A 7,872-nucleotide genomic window follows, 5' to 3' on the forward strand; every position below is an offset into this window, starting at 1 on the left:
ACTGCACTGCTGTGAAAACTTTGTCAGGCTGTAACATAACCTTAACACCCTCTGGTGTAGAAGTTAAAATAATGCCTAATTTACACATGAGATCACAGCCCATCAGGTTAATGGGACACAACTCTGATAACAAAAATGAGTGTTTGAAGGAGAGCTCATCGGGAGTGACAACACGCAATGGGCATTGTCATTTTCTCCTTCACAACCTGGCCTGATGCAGACATACAGTAAACGTGGTTTCCACTTAACTTTGGAGGACAATCAAACTCCCCTGACGTCACTACTGATGAACATAAGTTCCTATATTCTGAGAGAAATATCTTTGCTCTAGGACGGAAATAGCATGCAAAACTTTACTACGTGAATCACAGTCGGCAAGCGTTTCTTCACTACACAGAGCAGGAAAAATGTGTGAGTGTGTTTGTGCTATCACCCATTAGTGGAGGCTCCGCTGCCGCGTGACGTCCAGAACCTGCCTCCCACCCTCAGTCAGTCTTTTGCCCAATTTCATCACTTTTCAGCTGTGGACAGTCCTTCTTCCAGTGTCCAGTCTGGCCACAGTAAAAACAAATATTCGGATCATAGCTCTGGCGTGGCCCATTTCGACCTCCTCTCCCACACGTCCACGTCTTCGACTTCGGCCTCGTCCTCTGTTTACACCAACTGCGTAATACATGGTCATGGCTGCCAAATGCAGCTCCTTTTCACACTTGTCCCTTTTGGTTGTCTTACGCGTCTCAACTTGGTTCTGAGCATGGCGAGCATATCGGCGAACGTCAGCCAAACGAGGACCCTCACACCATCCCACGTAAATGTTCTTTACTTCAGTGGCGACATCTGGCATGAGGCCTTTAATTATTGCATCGCAAACTGTGGCCTTCTCTCAGCCAAACACCTCTGATCTCGCTTTTCATGATGTAAGGTTGGGCATTCAGACCTTGCTTCACCTGCTTTTCACCAAATATAGTCGGACATTCACACCTTCTTGCAGCCGAACACTTCCGCTCCACCTTTTAGTGTTCTATCACACCTTTTTTTTCACCGCATTTTATAGATTATGGTTGGAAATTCTCAACCACTCTCATCCGAAGACCTCTCCTCCCGCTTTTGTTAATATATTTGAACTTTAGTCGGACATTCACACCTTCTCTCAGCCAAACCACCTCCGCTCCCTGTTTTGATCATGTATGGTCTGGCAATACTACCTTTTCTTACCCGTTTGTGAGTAATTATGGCTGGACATTCACACCTACTTGCAGCCGAACACCACCTCTCCCGCTCTTGATGATGTATGCTCCGGCATTCTTACCTTTTCTAACACATTTTTCAGCAATTATGGTCGGAGATTCACACCTCCTTACAGCCGAACACCTCCGCTCCTGCATTTGAAGGTGTATAGTCGGGCATTCTCACCCTTTCTCATCAGCTTTTTGCAAATTATGATCTAACATTCACACCTGCTTTTGATGATGTATGGTTGGGCATTCTTACCTTTTTTTTCACCCATTTTTCAGGAATTATGGGTGGACATTCAAACCTTCCTGCAGCTGAACACCTCCTCTCCCGCTTATGATCATGTGCGGTTTGATATTCGAAAATTTTCTTTCATTTTTGGGATTTCATAATTGCAACGCTTTTGATTATGTTTGGTTGGATATTTGAACCTTTTCTTAACTGCTTTTTACAAACTTTGGTCGGACGTTCACACCTTCTTGCAGCCGAACACCTCCGCTTCCGCTTTTGATGGTATATATTCGGGCATTCGAACCTTTTCTTACCAGCTTTTTACAAACCATGGTTGGACTTTCACATCTTCTTGTAGCCGAACAACTCCGCTCCCCCTATTGATTGTGTACAGTCGGGTATTTTAACCTTTTCTTACCCACTTTTTACCAACTATGGTCGGACATTCACACCTTCTTACAGCGGAACACCTCCGCTCCCTCTTTTGATGGTGTATGTTTGGGCATTCGAACCTTTTCTTACCCGCTTTTTACAAACTATGCTCGGACATTGAAACCTTCTTGTAGCCGAACACATCCACTCCTTCTTTTGATGATGTATGCTTGGGCATTCAAACCTACTTTTTGCCCGGTTTTCATTAATTTTGGGTGGACATTCACACCTTGTCACAGCCAAACACCTCCGCTCCCTGTTTTGATCATGTATGGTTGGACATTCGCACCTTGTCTCACCCGCTTTTTGCAAACTATGGTCGGCTGTTCACAGCTTCCTCTCCACCATACTTGTATGGTGGGATGTTCACACCCAGTTGCATCCGAAGACCTCCGCCCCCACTTTTGTTGATATTTAGTTGGTCATTCGCAGCTTACCCGCTTTTGGCAAACTATGGCCTTCTTGCAGCCAAACACCTCTGATCTCGCTTTTGATAATGTAAGGTTGGGCATTCAGACCTTGCTTCACCTGCTTTTCACCAAATATAGTCGGACATTCACACCTTCTTGAGCCGAACACTTCCGCTCCACCTTTTAGTGGTCTATCACACCTTTTTTTCACCGAATTTTATAGATTATGGTTGGAAATTCTCAACCACTCTCATCCGAAGACCTCTCCTCCCGCTTTTGTTAATATATTTGAACTTTAGTGAGACATTCACACCTTCTTGCAGCTGAACCACCTCCGCTCCCTGTTTTGATCATGTATGGTCTGGCAATACTACCTTTTCTTACCCGTTTGTGAGTAATTATGGCTGGACATTCACACCTACTTGCAGCTGAACACAATCTCTCTCGCTTTTAATTATGTTTGGATATTCGAACCTTTTCTTTACTGCTTTTTGCCAACTTTGGTCGGACGTTCACACCTTCTTGCAGCCGAACACCTCCGCTTCCGCTTTTGATGGTATATATTCGGGCATTCGAACCTTTTCTTACCAGCTTTTTACAAACGATGGTTGGACTTTCACACCTTCTTGTAGCCAAACAACTCCGCTCCCGCTATTGATTGTGTACAGTCGGGTATTTTAACCTTTTCTTACGCGCTTTTTACCAACTATGGTCGGACATTCACATCGTCTTACAGCGGAACATCTCCGCTCCCGCTTTTGATGGTGTATAGTCAGGCATTTGAACCTTTTCTTACCCGCTTTTTACAAACTATGGGTGGACATTCAAACCTTCGTGTAGCCGAAAACCTCTGCTCCCTCTTTTGATTATACATTGTCGGGCATTCGCACCTTATCTTACCCGCTTTTTACAAACTATAGTCAGACATTCACACCTTGCAGCTGAACCACCTCAGCTCCCTGTTTTGATCATGTATGGTCTGGCAATACTACCTTTTCTTACCCCTTTGTGAGTAATTATGGCTGGACATTCACACCTACTTGCAGTCGAACAGCTCTGCTCCCGCTTTTGATTATGTTTGGTTGGATATTCGAACCTTTTCTTAACTGCTTTTTACAAACTTTGGTCGGACGTTCACACCTTCTTGCAGCCGAACACCTCCGCTTCCGCTTTTGATGGTATATATTCGGGCATTCGAACCTTTTCTTACCAGCTTTTTACAAACCATGGTTGGACTTTCACATCTTCTTGTAGCCGAACAACTCCGCTCCCCCTATTGATTGTGTACAGTCGGGTATTTTAACCTTTTCTTACCCACTTTTTACCAACTATGGTCGGACATTCACACCTTCTTACAGCGGAACACCTCCGCTCCCTCTTTTGATGGTGTATGTTTGGGCATTCGAACCTTTTCTTACCCGCTTTTTACAAACTATGCTCGGACATTGAAACCTTCTTGTAGCCGAACACATCCACTCCTTCTTTTGATGATGTATGCTTGGGCATTCAAACCTACTTTTTGCCCGGTTTTCATTAATTTTGGGTGGACATTCACACCTTGTCACAGCCAAACACCTCCGCTCCCTGTTTTGATCATGTATGGTTGGACATTCGCACCTTGTCTCACCCGCTTTTTGCAAACTATGGTCGGCTGTTCACAGCTTCCTCTCCACCATACTTGTATGGTGGGATGTTCACACCCAGTTGCATCCGAAGACCTCCGCCCCCACTTTTGTTGATATTTAGTTGGTCATTCGCAGCTTACCCGCTTTTGGCAAACTATGGCCTTCTTGCAGCCAAACACCTCTGATCTCGCTTTTGATAATGTAAGGTTGGGCATTCAGACCTTGCTTCACCTGCTTTTCACCAAATATAGTCGGACATTCACACCTTCTTGCAGCCGAACACTTCCGCTCCACCTTTTAGTGTTCTATCACACCTTTTTTTCACCGAATTTTATAGATTATGGTTGGAAATTCTCAACCACTCTCATCCGAAGACCTCTCCTCCCGCTTTTGTTAATATATTTGAACTTTAGTGAGACATTCACACCTTCTTGCAGCTGAACCACCTCCGCTCCCTGTTTTGATCATGTATGGTCTGGCAATACTACCTTTTCTTACCCGTTTGTGAGTAATTATGGCTGGACATTCACACCTACTTGCAGCCGAACACCACCTCTCTCGCTTTTGATGATGTATGGACCGGCATTCTTACCTTTTCTAACACATTTTCAGAAATTACGGTCGGAGATTCACACCTACTCACAGCCGAACAACTCCGCTCCCGCATTTGATGGTGTGCAGTCGGACATTCTCACCCTTTCTCATCAGCTTTTTGCAAATTATAATCTGACATTCACACCTACTTGCAGTCGAAAAGCTATACTCCCGCTTTTGATTATGTTTGGTTGGATATTCAAACCTTTTCTTAACTGCTTTTTACAAACTTTGGTTGGACGTTCACACCTTCTTGTAGCCGAACACATCCACTCCTGCTTTTGATGATGTATGGTTGGGCATTCGCACCTTTTTTTTACCCATTTGTCAGGAATAATGGGTGGACATTCACACCTTCTTGCAGCTGAACACCTCCTCTCCCACTTATGATCATGTGCGGTTTGATTTTCGAAAATTTTCTTTCATGTTTTCTAGCAATTATTGATGGACATTTAGACCTTCTTGCAGCTGAACACCTCCGCTCCTGCTTTTGATCATACCTTGTCAGGCATTCGCACCATGTCTTACCCGCTTTTTACAAACTTTAGTCGAACATTTACACCTTTTTGCAGCCGAACACCACCTCTCTCGCTTTTGATGATGTATGGTCCGGCATTCTTTCCTTTTCTAACACATTTTTCAGCAATTATGGTCGGACATTCACACCTACTCAGAGCCGAACACCTCCGCTCCCGCATTTGATGGTGTATAGTCGGGCATTCTCACCCTTTCTCATCAGCTTTTTGCAAATTATGATCTGACATTCACACCTGCTTTTGATGATGTATGGTTGGGCATTCGCACCTTTTTTTACCCATTTTTCAGGAATTATGGGTGGACATTCACACCTTCTTGCAGCTGAACACCTCCTCTCCTTCTTATGATCATGTGCGGATGATATTCGAAAATTTTCTTTCATGTTTTAAAGCAATTATTGATGGACATTCAGACCTTCTTGCAGCTGAACCACTCTGCTCCCGCTTTTTATGGTGTATAGTCGGGCTTTCGAGCCTTTCCTTCCCGGTTTTTACAAATTATGGTTGGACATTCAGACCTTCTTGCAGCCGAACACCTCCGCTCCCTCTTTTGATCATACATTGTCGGGCATTAGCACCTTTTCTTACCCGCTTTTTACAAACCATAGTCGGACTTTCACATCTTTTAGTAGCCGAACAACTCCGCTCCCGCTATTGATTGTGTACAGTCGGGTATTTTAACCTTTTCTTACCCGCTTTTTACCAACTATGGTCGGACATTCACACCTTCTTACAGCGGAACACCTCCGCTCCCTCTTTTGATGGTGTATGTTCGGGCAGTCAAACCTTTTCTTACCTGCTTTTTACAAACTATGGTCAGACATTCAACCCTTCTTGGAGCCGAACACATCCACTCCTGCTTTTGATTATGTATAGTTGGGCATTCGCACCTTTTCTTACCCATTTTTCAGTAATTATGGGTGTACATTCACACCTTCTTGCAGCCAAACACCTCCGCTCCCTCTTTTGATCATACATTTTCGGGCATTCGCACCTTTTCTTACCCGCTTTTTACAAACCATGGTCGGACTTTCACACCTTTTAGTAGCCGAACAACTCCGCACCCGCTACTGATTGTGTACAGTCGGGTATTTTAACCTTTTCTTACCCGTTTTTTACCAACTATGGTCGGACATTCACACCTTCTTACAGCGGAACACCTCCGCTCCCTCCTTTGATGGTGTATGTTCGGGCATTCAAACCTTTTCTTACCCGCTTTTTACAAACTATGGTCAGACGTTCAAACCTTCTTGTAGCCGAACATATCCACTCCTGCTTTTGATGATGTATGGTTGGGCATTCAAACCTACTTGTTGCCCGCTTTTCATTAATTATGGGTGGACATTCACACCTTGTCTCAGCCAAACACCTCCGCTCCCTGTTTTGATCATGTATGGTTTGACATTCGCACCTTTGCTTACCCTCTTTTTATACTGATTGCTCAAGATTAAGTTGTTCTTTCTCAAACTACAAAATTTTTTTAATTGTTGAAACTTGATTTGAAGTGGATAAATAAGGAAGACAAACAGTTTTAAGTCAGGCTGATAGCAATTAATTTTATAGCAAAATCTGTATTTCGTCATTTGTCGAGAGATGCTTATTGCTGAAGAAGTTCTTTCTCATTCTACAAAGTACAACGTTGTTTATCATTGAAACTTGATTAGACATGAATAAATATGAAGGACAAAGCAGTCTTAACATGGTTTGAGTTAAGGAATTCGTTTTATAGGAGAATCCGAATTCGTGCATAACTCGTAAAATAGAGCTTATTTTCGGATTCCTGAAGAATGAGTCTGGTTCTTTCTCATAATACAAAGTTTGTTGTTTATTGTTGAAACTTCATCAGACCGTTAGATATAGTCGGACTCACCTCGACGCACGGCTTGGGATCTGGAACCAGTACTCTTGAGAGGGGTTGGACTCTCTTCCACTCTGGAGTTGCCCGTGGTGAGAGGCGCAGAGCAGGTGTGGGCATACTTATTGCCCCCCGGCTGTGTGCCAGTACATTGGGGTTTACCCCAGTGAACGAGAGGGTAGCCTCCCTCCGCCTTTGGGTGGGGGGACGAGTCCTGACTGTTGTTTGTGCCTATGCGCCAAACAGCAGTTCAGAGTACCTACCCTTTTTGGAGTCTCTGGGGGAGGCACTGGAGAATGCTCCTACCGGAGACTCCCTCATTCTGCTGGGGGACTTCAATGCTCACGTGGGCAATGACAGTGAGACCTGGAGGGGTGTGATTGGGAGGAACGGCCCCCCCGATCTGAATCAGAGTGGTGTTATGTTGTTGGACTTCTGTGCCAGTCATAGACTGTCCATAACGAACACCATGTTCAGGCATAAGGGTGTCCATATGTGCACTTGGCACCAGGACACCCTTGGCCGCAGTTCGATGATCGACTTTGTGGTTGTATCATCGGACTTGCGGCCGTATGTCCTGGACACTGGGTGAAGAGAGGGGCGGAGCTGTCAACTGATCACCACCTGGTGGTGAGTTGGCTCCGCTGGTGGGGGAGGATGCCGATCAGACCTGGCAGGCCCAAACGTATTGTGAGGGTCTGCTGGGCGCGTTTGTCAGAATCCCCCGTCAGAAGGAGCTTTAACTTCCACCTCCGGCAGAGCTTCAACCATATTTGAGGTGGGGGACATTGAGTCCGAATGGGCCATGTTCCGTGACTCCATTGCCGAGGCAGCTGGTCGGAGTTGTGGCCGTAAGGTGGTCGGTGCCTGTCGTGGCGGCAACCCTCGAACCTGCTGGTGGACACCAGTGGTGAGGGAAGCCGTCAAGCTGAAGAAGGAGTCCTATCGGGCCTTTT

The sequence above is a fragment of the Leuresthes tenuis genome, unplaced genomic scaffold, assembly GCF_036924035.1.
Source record: "Leuresthes tenuis unplaced genomic scaffold, fLeuTen1.0.hap1 SCAF_4, whole genome shotgun sequence".
NCBI lineage: Eukaryota > Metazoa > Chordata > Actinopteri > Atheriniformes > Atherinopsidae > Leuresthes > Leuresthes tenuis.